The following is a 13,367-nucleotide window of genomic DNA, read 5'->3' as shown; positions in this document are numbered from 1 at the left end:
CTGAAGGAGCTAGAGTAATGTGCATTTGAATGTTTGTTTGAATATATCTTTTAGGCCATTGACAGAAATTTGAGACAGAGGTCAAGCATGAGCCTGGGGAAAGACCAGAGCCAGGCATGAATATTTACTGACAGGCAGTTAAGCAAAACAGCTACTCTGTTCTTTATCTTTTCACTGTTCTGGATGTTTGCTGCTTATTAATCTTTTAGGATGCATTCTTCATTTGCTGAATCCATTATGAACTAGAGAATAGACATTGTGTTAGCATTGTTTGTTCTTGCTTAGGTTGATGAAGAAAAAATATGCTCCATATAGTTAAAAGGAGTTGTATTACTTTTCTACTTATGTTCATTAACAGATAAAACAAGATTAATAAGATACCTTATATTTTCAGATGTTTTTAGGTGAGGAAAATATTTATCATAAAAACAGATTATAAAGAACAATCCCAGATTTTCTGAAACCTGCCCTCTTTCTGATGGTTTTCTGTGATGTAAACAAAAATAAAAAAACAAAAACCAGGATTTTTTTTGTTTCATAGGCCAGCTAAGAATTATTATTCTAGGATGATTTTGCCGTTATCTACAGTTTTAATTATTGCCTTATAATAATTAGAAATATTTTGTTTTATTAATATTAAGTATATATGCAACTACAATTCTTCCTTCTAAAAACTTGTTAGGCATAAAGAAAATGAGGCCCAGAGAGTTTAAGGACCTTGCCCATATAAATATACTGATGTTCAAATTTGTCTGTCTTCAAAGATTCTATTTTTTAAATATACCCTGCTATTTCTGCATAGAAATAATTGTCATACCAAATTATTTTTCTTCTTACACTAAGAGGAGGATGAGGCATGGAGCAGTGTGTCTTGACAACATGAAGCAATAAGCCTTTATTTTAATAAAAATGGCAGCCAGTCTTCTCATGGCCTGCTCATTAGTGTCTCAAAATAAAGAATCAGTTCTGGTGATGGCAAATTCTTGGCAACTAACAAAACACAAACACTTGAAAATAGGCTTCAACTGTTACTTCTATGAGAGAGATTTATACTTTTGTCTTTTTGTTTTTCCAGGGTGTTAGTTTCAGGAAAACTGAATGTCCACTTCAGTTTGACCCGAATGGGTGTGTGAAGCCCTGTGACTTACTGCCTGATTGATGGTGTCCTGGTGAGTGGCATGTACAAGGATGGAGTCAGTGATCCCAGACTTCCCACAGCTTGGTTTGTATTTTAAGAATGTATTTGTCTAGCCAAAAGGAAAGATACATTCAGTGGCAAGGAAGCACATTTTGGCATTTAAAAATCTATGTTGTTAAATGGTACAATTGGAACTATATCAGGTATTAACAAACTATAGTCACTCACACCAAATCTGCATCATCTGAGGTCTTTTTAATGACCCTCAAGTCAAGAGTGGGGTGTGTGTGTGTGTGTATATATATATATATATATACATATGTGTGTGTGTAAATATTTTATGCATTTATTTTCAGACAGAGGAGAATAGACGGAGAAAGAGAGGAAGATAAACATCAGTGTGTGGTTGCCTCTAGAACAGCCCCCACTGGGCATCTGGCCAGCAATCCAGGCATGTGTGCTGACTGGGAACTGAACCGGTAACCATTTGGTTTGCAGGCCCACACTCAATCCACCAAGCCACATCAGCCAGCATGTATATTTTCAAAGAATTGTAAACAAACAAACAATAAACCCAACAAGCAACAAAGAATATGTGAGAGGCCATATGTGGTTCTCAGAGCTCAAACAATTACTTTCTGCCCACTCACAGAGAAGGTTTGCCTATCCCTGAATTAAACAATGGAGTTAAGATGTCTAAACATATACCAATTGTATTTCATAAAGCTCGCCTTGAAGAAACAGTAAATTTGGGCTTGGATCTTATTTACTGCCTGTGCACACTTGTACAGAACACATAATATTCTTGGGGCCTTCCAACTGAGATCCTCATTCTGGAAATAGGTATGAATATTATCTATGGCAAGCTTGGTTACAAGGATTCTATATGTAAAGAAAGCTCTGTGAAAAAGCAGGTTAAAAACTAGCAATCTATAATCACATCTTTGTAAAACTATGTTTAGTTTTATGATGGTATTCACATGAAAAATGCCTGGGAACACAGCCACTGGATTGCTAACAGTGACAAATCCTGGGGAGTGAGAACAAAATAAAGATGTTTAGTCTTTATTTTATATATTTCTGTATTAAAATTTTATCAGGCACAACCTTGTTAATTATAGACTAAGAATAATTTAAAAGTTTTTGGTGTACAGTAAGAATAAACTAAGTATTGATCCTTCTTTGCTCTTAAGGCAGGTGAAAGCTCCTTGGATGGCTGATTCTAATTTGTGGTTTGGCACAACACTGTGCAAAAGCCTTAAGTACAAACCTGGGATAGAAGAACTAATTTTTTAAAGAGAATAAACATGCAGTCTTTTAAAAAGTATTCTATAGTTTAAGAACTTACAATATCTTGACTTCTGAAAGGAATTAGATTCAATACAGTTGACTGTTGAACAGCATGAATTAAACTGCTTGGATCCACTTATACGCAAATTTTTAAAAATAAATACCTGTACTATTTTCGATCCATGTTTGGAAGCTGCAGATGCAGAGGGCCTACTGCATGGATTTACCTGTACCACTTTATACTGGGGCTTGAGCATCGTCCAACTTTGGTAACCGTGCGGGGTTTTAAAACTAATAATCCTGCATAGATAGTAAGGGATGATTTAAGTTTTGGGACAGTCAAAGTTACACAAGGATTTTCTACTGCATGGGAGTCGCACCCTAATCCCCACATTGTGCAAGAGTCAATTGGACTTCAGGTTTTAGTCTCTCACTATGTGGCAGGTTGGGGCATCCATTTTCTCCATGTTTCACTTGGTGGAAAAGTCTACCACTTATGCCTTTTTCTAGACTGTCTTTGTCCCTGAAGTCAAATTCATAGATAGCTCAGCCTAACCTCACTCACTCCAATACTCATGTTATTGTAGAACGCTACTGTGACTGAAATTATTTCTGTGATTAATAAGGAATAACAAAAGTAATTGGCCAACTTACCCCTGTATTGCAGACCAGCTGGGGCTCCATTGGGCCTGTAAAAATTTAGGACTACCTTAGTTTGCTGGGAAGTGCTTTTGGTCATGGTTTGGCTGTGGTGAGCCTTTATCCAGATATAGAACTTGAAAGAGCTCAATTTCATTGGAAGTTGAGAAACATGTCTATAAGTATCACTCCTAAATTCTATGATTTCTAAATAATGCTGCCTTGAATGTTCCAAGATTTTCAAAATCTCTCATTAAATATCTGGAAATAACCCAAATATCCTCTAGGCCCCACAAACTGTCCAATCCTAGGTAAGGTCATGTAAGCAGCTCCTTGCCAAGACTGATGATTACCCTTGTCTTCTGTTGGTCCTGTGCTCTCTTGTTCTTTGCACAATGTACAGGCCCTGTGGACCCTTCCCCATAATTTCCACTTTTCTAGGACCTGTTGCCTATGATTCCTCTCACATCTGAGACTCTGACTTCATTGTCTACCTGAGGTATGAATCATGTGCTTTCATCACTGCCTTTCCCCCAGCTCTCTCTCCACCATCCTTAAGATCACCGTTATTCATTTGTCCTTTTAAGCAGTTTGTGCAAGCCTTTCTCCTTTTAGAGATGCTTCATTTACAGGATGTGATGCAATTGATTTAACTTTATTACTCAGCTGTCTTGAATAAGATTGTCTCAATGGAGTGACTCTTTCCTGTCAAAGGTGCACAAGCAGTCTGGAGTAGGGGAAGGAGGATAGGTTGGTTTAAGTTCAAGTACAATTTTAATTTGCTTACACCCAAAACCCTGCTGAATCTCATTCCTTACCTCTCCATGCCTGTCCCTTAAAGTGTTGTGTAGTTTTCCTAAATCTTACCAACTACCATTGTTATTTATTCTTTCTCAGCCAGATCTTATGAATCGGGCTCAGGCCTTTCCCATAGGAAATATGATTCTCAGGAAAACTTTGGGAGATATCTAGTCATCTGATTGTTTCTCTCCATTTTCTGTAATTCTTTTTTTTTAATCATTAAGAGCTTTTAATTTCAGAATACTTTTAGATTTCTCATCTACTCTTTTCCCATTTTTCCCTCTTGTTAATGTCTCACATTAGGATAGTGCATTGTCACAACTCAGAAACCAATGGAATCCTACTATTAACAAAAGTCAATAATTTACTTAGATTTCTTGACTTCTGTGATTCTTATGGAGACATTTTTGCCAAGACCACAACATGTATATGGGAGAATGTTGCCTGTTATATTTTAGACTCAGCTCTGCTTCTTTCAAAATGGCTCAACTGTGACAATTAGTCACTTGATTGACAATTAACTACATGTCTTAACTACAATTAACTAGGCATGTTAATTACTGGGGATACTGAATAAGTAGACTGTTCCTGACTCCAAGAAGCTTATGGCCTGGGTGGTCATGATCTTAAATAAAACCAAGCAATTTTCTCTTTACTGTTTTTCTTCCTCTAATTTATACTCTGCCTTATCCAGCATGGCAGGAGATATCCAGCTATGATTATTGTCATGAGTTTGTCATTACCTGATAAATGAGAAATAAAAACACAAATGAGTATCACCTTCATTAACAAATAATAAGTTTTTGCTCTCTGTAGCACATCTGACAGCCATTGGGCAAATAAAATATATCCAACCCCTTTCTTAGCTTGTTACCCAGGGTATTGTCTTATAAAGAAAAATGATGATTCAAGGTTTCTAAATCCTCCAGGAGATTAGTAAAGGATGCAGTCACTCCTAGCTGAAACTGGCAGGTGAAGCTTCATGGAGGAAAACTTCAAATTATGCCCATGAATAAAACCCTGTATGCATACCGGGTTTTCAAGGGTTGTACCAGACCCCCTAAGTTTACTACATGCTATTCCCTTCATCTTTCCGTTGGTGTTGCTCATTTTCTCTTATTTCTTGCCTTCTTTGTGCCAAGACGACTGCATTAGGGTGAGACACTGTTCATTTGTCATTAGCTGAGTGGGGAGAAATGGTTAAGGTGAATTACGATGGGCAGCAGCAGGCCATGCCACCTGGAGAGTGATTAATTTGTAACCAAAGACGTATGGGAATCATTCTGGTTGCTTCACACTTCTGAATTCAAATCGAGGCCTTGAAATCCCCCTATACTATTGATTAACCAACTGGTTATTGGGATCTGATGCCACAACATAAATTTTTGGCCCGGAGTCTAGTTTGTGGTAGCAATTAATGCTCATTCTGTATAATTCCTTTATATCCTCAAATATTGTTTTACTTATAGGATATAAATGGAGAATTTCTGTCAAAATTCTGTCATAATATTCTATATTTAGTTTTCAATAGCTCCTTTGTCACATGAATTTTTGTTTTAAAAATATAAATGGCTCATGATTTACTATGCTATAGTTCTATTTATCTATTTATCATCTGATTTTTCATGTCCCTCTAAAGGAGTGAATACTTTAAAGGAATGAAAGTAAACATTTCATAGGGTGTAAGGCAGAGAAAACACTCATCACAGGCTCATCTGACAAGTCTCTTTCAAGAGCCTGTCCACAGATTGAAGATTCACTCTTTCTCAATTTGCATCTTGGCCCAATAAATGTTTTATGACCTCCATCTATGAGCACTCACAGCCAGAAGGAAGTAATGCAAAATTGATCTGTATATTAAAACTGCTGAGCCAAGCGGGCTTGCTCCTGGAATTACACTGATTATGTATATGTGCGATTCAACAGGCCCTATTGAAACATCATAGTACGTGAAAAGACACCCATCAGCTGCATTTTTTATACACACAGTTTCTTCTTTTCCTCCCCCTCTAACCCTGGGGAGCAACTTTTATATTCACATTTTAACTCCCCTTTGGGCTCATGAATAGCAATAAATGTTTTCAGAAAAGAAGATGCTTCACCATATGCTCCACAGTCTATTATTTTTAGAATACAAGGAAAGGACTTAAACCTTGAAATCAAACACAAAGTGGTTGGAGTCCTAGCCTCACCTCTTATTTGCCATGTGGATTTGAGCAAATTATTATATTTCTCTGAGCCTCATATTGGTATTTTAAAGTGGAGATAACAACACCTCCCTGCCCAAATTGTTACAAATATAACCAGCATAACCTGGCTTTGACTGTCTGTAAATATAAAATGAAATCTATTTCCTTTAATGTCCATGTTATGATGGTGAGTTATTACCAACGTGATGGATTCCCTTAAAATGTGCTTATTTACTCCTGGCAATGACACCAGGTTCTCTCATACGTGGGCTAAGAACATATTCATTCAGTTGTTTTGTTCTGTCCTTTTTTGACAGGCTCCCAGGATATTTATTTATATAACAACATTTTTACTATGAGAGAAATAAAAACAAAGAGATCTTATAGAAATTGACTGGCAAGTTGATATAAAGGAACAACAATAGAGATGTTAGGGAGGGCAGGCTTCTCTGAGGAGTTGACATTTGAGTTAAGACCTTGATAATGAGATGGACCCTACTAAGTAAAGAATGAAGGAGCAATGCATAAAAAGTCCAGAGAAAGGACCACTGTGTTAGAGTAACCATTGCAAGAGGAATATGATCCTGGCCTCAGTTCCAACATGCCAGTTTCTTCCTTGTACCACCAAGCAATTAATTCTCTGATGCCAGCTGACTATCCTACAGTTCAACTCAATTCCGACTCTGTGTACTCAGAGATAGCATCAAATTCCACAGGGTAAGGGTTCAGACCAACATGACTGCCTCCCTCACTTCAGATGCCAATTTGTTATCTGTGTTACTGACCAAGCGGACATAAATCAGAGATTCCCAAAACCCCTTCTTGGCTTTGATTAATTTTATAAAATGGCTCACAGAACCAGTTTACGCACTAGATTATGAGTTTATTACAAAGGATATAAAAGGGTACAAATTAACAACTAGATGAAGAGATACATAGGGCAGGCAAGGTAGGAGAGAAGAGGAGTTGTCATGCCCTCTCCAAACGTAGCATTCTCCCAGAATCTGCACTTATTCACCAACCTGTACACTTTCTCAGTCCTGTTGTGGGTTTTTATGGAGGCTTCATTTCATAGGCTTGGTTAAATCAATGGCCCATGGCAATTAATTCAACCTCCAGGCCCTTTCCCCTACCCCAGAGGTCAGGGCTGTGGAAGTGACAGTTCCAACCCCCCCCCCCCCTTCACATGGTTGGTTCCTATGGTGATCAGCCCCTAGTCTCAGATTACTTCAGAGCTTTCCAAAAATCACCTTTGTCATAATCATCACTTACAAAATTCCAAGGATTTAAGAGCTTTTTTACAGAGCTAGGGACTAGGACCAAATAGATATTTCTTACTATAAATCACAATATCACAGGGATTGTAGCTGAAACAATGAGAAAGGAATAAAGTGGTGTAAGGTGAGTCTGAGAGTTGTGCAGGAACCTGATCCTATATGACTTTGTAGGGTATTGTGGAACAATTAGAATGATTGGATTATATTGACATGTTTTAAGCAGGTAAGCCACATAATTTATTTTACTTTCTAAAAAATAATTATGGCTGATAAGTGAGGAAAAATATGGGCACAATGCTGGAGAGAGGGGAAATATCTTGGCTATTACTATAGTTCATTTAAGAGAGTATGTCGGCTGGCTTTGTTTGGAGGTAGAAGGGGAGAGAAAGGGATGCGAAGAACTTGAGATCTGCTTTGATGTAGCACCAGTATGACTTGTTGACAGATTAGGTCAATAAAAAAGAGGATTCAGAAGTGATGCCTAGGTTTAATTATGACTTATTGATTTTGGGAAGTATAAAATAATTTTTTTCATGGTGGCTTGGTGCTGTAGTACAGACCATGAGTTCTGCATTTTTTTCCAATTTTTTTATTTAATTATTTTTCAAGTACAGTTTTCTGTCTATTACTCCCATCCCATCCCACCCCCGTGCTCCCATTTCTACCATTTCTACCATTCTACCATTCTCATTCTACCATTCTCATTCTACCATTCTACCATTCTCAGTTGTTGTCCATGTATCCTTTATATATGTTCCTCTAAATCCCTCCCCTATTTCCCCTGAAATTCCCTCCCCTCTCCCCCCTCGTCACTGTCAGCCTGTTCTCTATTTCAGTGTTTTTTGTTATATTTTGCTTGCTTGTTTGCTTTGTTGTTTAGCTTCCTGTTAAAGGTGACATCATATGGTATTTGTCCTTCAACACCTGGCTCATTTCACTCAGCATAATGCTTTCCAGTTCCATCCATGCTGTTGCAAAAGGTAGGAGCTCCTTCTTTCTTTCTGCAGCATAAAATTCCATTGTGTATATTGCATTTTTAATAAGCTATTATTTTGCTTACCATTGGAGATATCAATCTGACATTCAAGGTTGACAGAATAGGGGGAGATTTAAATTGGAGAGTTTTAAAAATATATAAGATCTGTCCAGAAAAACTCCAACCATTGTTAATATAATGAAAATAGTTTATGCAACATTGATGTAACCTGGCAGCCAAGGAGAATGGACTGGAATTCACATGCATGAACAATAAAGACTTTGCTACACTAGTTAGTAGGGACTGTGGACACTGAGTGAGAATGTGCACTGTGTGGTTGTCACAGTCAAAATGACTGAGTAAATAGAGCGACAAATCTGCATCAAGTTTTGGGTTAAGCTTGAATATTTCTCCACAGAAACTTTTCACATGATTCAGAAAGCTGCAGTTGTGGGCTACTGGTGATTGGCAGCTTGATGATGACAATGCGCCCACTCATGCATCATGTCTCGTGCAGAGGGTTTTGGTGAAACATCAAATCACCTAGGTGACTCAGCTCCCTTACAGCCCAAATTTGATACCCTGTCACTTTAGTTTTGGCTTTTCCAAAAATTAAAATCAGCTTTGAAAGGGAGGAGATTTGAGACCATTAGTAAGATTTAGGAAAATATGAGAGGGCAGCTGATGGCTGAGAGAGAATCGATGGAGTTGTGAAAACATAAAATAATATATGATGTTCCAAAACTCAAGAAAAGTGTTTCAAACAGTGAAAAATATTTGAGTTGTAGCATACTGCTGAGAAGTAAGGCAAGAAGATACAGGGAAAGGGTTATAAAATTTGGCAACATGAAAGTCATTGACAACCTCTTGACAGCAGCTATTTATTTCATTGGGGCATGGAGAGTGAAAATCCAGTGAGCTGTTTTCCAAATGGCAGATCTAAAGCCTATATTCTTGTCAATATTAATAATTCTTAAAAAGCTATAAATTTATGGGCATTCCCAAAATGAAATCTTTGAGAGGGCTAGAGATGATGCCTATGTAACACAGGTGCTTTGGATGATGTTTGACCGCTAAGGACTGGTCTTCAGTTGTTGGAGAAAAAGCAGAGGGTGTAGGTTCATTTAGGGGGAAATTGGAGACAATTCCCTGATTGCTTTTATTATCTCAGTTGAGTACAAGACAACATTACTATACAAAAGTGAGCAGAAAGGGAGAAGGGTTTTGAAAAGTTTAAGGAAAGAAGAGAAGATGTGAAATAATCCCTGAGAGGAGGGGGAATGTCCCCTTATAAGGAACTGGTCTTGCCAGGCAGGCTTGAGCACTCTCTGAGAAAAAATGAATTTAAAGTGTTACCTGTTGGTAAGATGGAGTGCCTGTGTCTCTGTTGTAGCAAAAGCTGAAGGTGCTACTCTCCACACGGAGCACGACTGGTGACTGTTGCTGCTGCCCCTGCTCTGAGATGCAGTAGGACAGGAACTGTTCCCTTTGTTGCTTCATTCCAAGCACAAAACAAGCCCCGACAGGACAGGATCAGGCTTTAACTTTTAACAAAGTTTTATGGAAATGTTGGATCTGATAGAAGGAAGCAATGATGGGATCAGTCTAGAAGTATTCTTTGTTATACATACTCTTGGAGTTCAGAGAAGCATCCCCTAGGAAGGCTTAATGAGTTTTTTTGATGCCTATAAACTCTTTAGCTGCCACGTAGGTGGCAAGGGCCAGTTTTTCTACTCCAAAGGGAATGGCCTTGGAAGTTACTGCTCCATAACTGAGAACCAAGTACTTCAATGTTCAGTGAGATGAGGATAGTACATTAGATCCAGCCTAAGGTCTACCTTCCAACACCCCATTTTCTGTCCCCAGAATCTTCATCCTTGCCAGTTGGCTGACAGTAGTAATATCAATTCACTTTTGAGGAAAGTCTGTCCTAACCAAAATAGGTATATATAGCCTTGCTCAATGGCTGAAATGAGATAATAGCATCAGTGCCTCTGGATTATTCTCTCCAAAAGATATGACACGTAGAACATCAATGGTCTAGTCTGGTCACATAGTTTTAAAGTCAGCTATGAGTAGCTCTTAGAAGCAGGGGGAAAACCATATTTGTCTGTCCTTTCTACAGTCGTGTCTATATCAGCTTCCCACGTTTTATTCAGCTACTCAAGAACAATTCCACTGGAGAAGAGAAGATGGTGGTGGAGTAGGACAAAGGATTCCACTCCCCCACACACATGGGAGAAAAACCCAGCTGATGTGTGGAGTAACACAGCAAATAGCCAACAGGGACGCAGCATATAGGAAAATAGGTGTCCAGAAATTGTAGCTGACACTGAAAGACCAGACGGTGAGGAGAGGGCTGCAGTTCAATAAGGTCCGAGGGAACAGCACAAAGGCCCCAGGCTGAGGCTGCTGCCTCCGCCGGGTGCACCAGACTATTTGGGAGCCGAGGGTTGGCAGCAAGGTCCTTGGGAGAAAGCCAGGTCATCATCTCCCTCCCTACCTGGCTGGCCCTGTTTGAAAAATGCGGGGAGAGATCTGTTTGCTTAAAGTGTCAAGAGAGGAATGGGCATGAGGAAGAAAACAAGGGGGCCTTTATCACCCATGGAGTTTGTGGTCCCGGCTTGGGAGAATTGAGAGTCACCCTTGTGTTCCAGTGGCACTGGGAAAGGTTCTTGCCCAAGCCTGTAGGACCAGGAAAGCCTGGCCAGGAGTGCGTGCCCACACCCCAGCCCACGATGGTGACTCCTGGGGAAAGACTGCTCTAAAGAGGACTCCTGGGGAATACTGCTCTCAGTGGGGTGCTGGGGAGAGGCACCAGTCTGGATCTTGGGAGAGTGCTCATGAGATAGGCTGAGTTCACTGAGGAAGCGAGGAGGACCACACCAATTGCCCCTCAGACTGCTGCAGCCTGTGAGACCAGAAAAACCCGTTTGGCCAGCTGGAAACCAACAAGAGTTTTTTTTTTGTTTGTTTTTTTTAAAAAACTTTTATTTTTAACTTTATTATTATTTTATCTTTTAATGCTTTTATCCTCTCTTCCCTTCTTTCTTGCTTTATTCCTTCTTCTTTTCTTTTCAAACTTATCACTTTTTTCTCCCTTCTGCTACCTTTTTTCTTTCTCCACCCCCCAACAAGGGAGACAAAAAACTTGGAACTGTAAAAAGACCAGAGTTGAACCCAAAGAGGGGCATCCCAACAGTAGAGACAGAGAGACAAATTTCACTTTACTATAACAGAAAAACTATAAGTTACTGCATACTTATATTTTCTTTCATTATTTTTTAATTATTCTTACATCTTTTATTTTAATAGCATCTTTGTATTCCTCCTCACTCTGTACAGTCTTCTTTGCCTTGGCTGGATATATTGTATCACTTGACAGGTTTCCCCTGTCCCCTCAATCACAGTGTATTGCTAATTTACTGTCCTTTACTTCCCCTTGTCCAGTTAGCACACTATCGAAGGTCCAATACTCCCTAATCTTAGTCTCTCATCGAGTCTGTCATATGCTTGTTGCTCTAATATTATTGTAAATAATAGCTGTTACATACTATTGTAAATACTACACAACACCCCTCCTCAGATCTTAGCCCACTTCATTGCTGCCTGAACTATAATACTGTAGTGGTTAGCTCTATTCTCTCTCACACTACACCTGTTTACCATCCTTTACTCTCACCTTACCTCAGAACCTGACCTCCCTCAACCTCACTGCTTTCTAGATCCAAATCACAAAACTTTCCTCCTCAACAAGAGCCTTATCTCCTTTCTGTCCTTTCTAAAAAGTGGCTAATTGGGTTGAAGATTATGGTTATCACTATACATAGCCCAAGGATCTTTTATCTCTTCCCTACCAACTGCTACATTAAATATCATAGAATACTCTTCTGCTGTTAGAAACCATTTTGCTTTCCCCTCCAACTGATCACACACACACACACACACACACACACACACACACACACAAAAGTAGATGGAAGCGGTAAACATCAAGATACCCATGGGAAGAGAAAACCCAACAACAAAGGAACCACCAACAGATAACAACAGAAGAAGGTGAAGGAGAAAGTAGAAACCACACACCTCAATCCAATACCTATCTGTAAATACAACTAAACAGTGGAGAAACTAGCCAGGGCAAACAATTGAACAAGAGCAAAACAGAATCCCCAAAACCCTGAACACACAGAACTAGCTTCAACACAACCCACACTCTCTAGCATAACAAATTAAAATGGGTGGTGGACAGAGGGACTATCAGTTCACCAGCTTGTGGAAAGGACCCAGAAAAGAAAGACCCAGAAACAACCAAAACCCAAAGACAAACTAAGAGCCAATGTAAAAGACAGCCCAAGACCAATGAGCTGGGGAGATCAAGGTGACTACACCACTGAATCTCACAGGTATTATACCACGGAAGTTAACTCCATAAATCCAGGAAGCCAGAACAAATCAATTTAAGAAGCCGAAGCTAACAAGAAGAGTCTTAAAAACAATGGGAAGACAAAGAAACAATCCCCCAATGAAAGGAAAGGAGGAAGCCTCAGAAAGAATGCTAGATGAAATAGAGGCAAGTCAACTATCAGATATGGAATTCAAAGCACTGGTTCTCAGGAAATTCAAAGAGCTCACAATGAGCTACCAGAAACTACAGGGGAGCTACAATGAACTCACTGCAAACTATATCAACATGAAAAAGGAAATAGAAACTATCAGTAAGGGCCAAGAGGAAATGAAGAATACAATTTCGGAGCTGAAGAACACAGGGGAAGGAATCAAAAGCAGGATCAAAAGCAGAATATTGGATCAGCGAGTTGGAGGACAAAATAGAAAAAAACTCCCAGAAAGAGCAAGAAAAGGAAAAGAGGCTCAGAAAGAATGAAGAGGAATGAAGAGAAATGCAAGACAATATGAAACATAATAATATTCAATAATGGGGACACCAGAAGGAGAAGAAGAACAGCAAGGGATAGAAAATCTATTTGAAAAAGCAATGATGGAAAACTTTCCTAATTTGATGAGAGAAAAAGTCACACAAATTTAGGAAACACAGA

Source organism: Sturnira hondurensis, unplaced genomic scaffold (genome assembly GCF_014824575.4).
Source record: "Sturnira hondurensis isolate 20B ecotype Veracruz unplaced genomic scaffold, ASM1482457v3 Scaffold0001989, whole genome shotgun sequence".
NCBI classification, from domain to species: domain Eukaryota; kingdom Metazoa; phylum Chordata; class Mammalia; order Chiroptera; family Phyllostomidae; genus Sturnira; species Sturnira hondurensis.
This window is presented reverse-complemented; position numbering follows the sequence as displayed.